The sequence below is a fragment of the Heterocephalus glaber genome, unplaced genomic scaffold, assembly GCF_053883595.1.
Source record: "Heterocephalus glaber isolate CG9 unplaced genomic scaffold, H.glaber_assembly_v1.0 deba00001472, whole genome shotgun sequence".
In the NCBI taxonomy this organism is placed as follows: domain Eukaryota; kingdom Metazoa; phylum Chordata; class Mammalia; order Rodentia; family Bathyergidae; genus Heterocephalus; species Heterocephalus glaber.
The window spans coordinates 65,727,006-65,728,410 of NW_028258315.1; the positions used below are offsets into that span (position 1 = coordinate 65,727,006).

Here is a 1,405-nt window from a genome sequence, read left to right on the forward strand (position 1 = left end):
TCAGTTTATGTCATGGAATTTTCTTTTTTTTTTTTAGTTGAAAAGTGTCTCACTCTAAAGTGAAATAAAACAAGGAAAATTTAAGTCTGTACTTTTGATGCTGATACATATTTTTAAATAAATGTAAAACTATAAAGAGAGATAAAGATTTTGTTTGTTTGCTTTTTGAGACAGGGTCTCACAATGCAGTCCAGGCTGGCCTCGAACTGCAGCGATCCTCCTGCCTCAGCCTTCCAAGTGCTGGTATTACAGCTATGCACCACCATGCCTGAGTATAATTTGTTTAGTACTGTTTCTTTCTAATGAATTGACCATTCCATTTGCCAAGTTCTGAAATGGCCAACAGACCATAGAAAGACATCTCTTTAGGCTCCTGCTTGAAACCAACAGCTTCAGAAAACTGCTGGCCTTGATTCAGGGCCAGTTGTCATGGAATTTTCAATATAAGCATTGTCTTACTTTTTATGCAAATTGGCTATATTTTCATAATGCCCACTTATTTTCTTTTTCACACTGAAATAGGGAAATCTCTCTCTGGATCTCATCTTTAGCCCTTATCTGGGTGGGAATTGATGTGTGTGGTCCTAGGTCCATGCAGTTTCTGCCTGAATTCTGTATGGAGGCTGCTGGGAATCATTCCTGCCTAGCATGAGTCATCATTAGTCCTCCATAGGGGAAACAGGAATTTAAAAAAAATATTTGGGATGTTTTTCTTTCTTTAACAAAAAGAATATGATAAATGGCATATGAGAGGCCACCTCGACAGGCTTTTGTGTGAGCAATGAGGCTGGTTTATTCTGCCTGCCTGCAGATGGGCTGAGATCAAGAAAGATTTCAGCATTTGGTCAGAAGAGAAGAAGAAAAGCAGTTTTATAGGGTTTGGGAAGGGTGTTGTCCCAAGAAATCTGGAGGGGGGAATGCTTATGGTTGAGGTTCTCAGAATGGTCAGTGCAGATGTGCAGATATCATCAGACTTTTTGGTGCCAGGGGGATTGCAAGCCCTGTCCTGATTTTTTTTTCCCACCATTTAGTCTTTTTATCAAAAATAGTTCAACTCTTCTTGCAAAACAAAAACAGAATAGTACATACTGGACACAGATATCACGTTTTTCTTCCTATGGCTTTAGCCCACCCCCACCCCACCAAAAGAGACGAAAAAAAAAAAAAAGACACAACAACAACAACAACAAACAACAACAAAAACAACTCTACCTGACCACATTCACAGAAAATGACACCAGGGTGCACTACAAAACAGAAGGAGGTGTCATCTGCTCTGTGTCCAAAAGTTTCTTCTCCGTGTCTTGTACTAAGTGAGTAACCATCGTTGAACATGCTGTGTGCCAAATCAAAACATTTCTCCAACACATCAGATCTCACTAGAGATGGTGAATGTAGTAGAAAT

General features: G+C 39.5%; 1 non-coding gene across 1 annotated transcript; it reads right to left on the bottom strand.

The window, feature by feature from the left end:
• Positions 1–287: 287 nt before the first annotated feature.
• LOC147826388 (small nucleolar RNA SNORA2/SNORA34 family) lies at positions 288–424 on the bottom strand. Its single transcript, XR_015439647.1, has one exon. It is a non-coding gene; the product is annotated as a small nucleolar RNA SNORA2/SNORA34 family (small nucleolar RNA).
• Between the last annotated feature and the right edge of the window lie 981 nt (positions 425–1,405).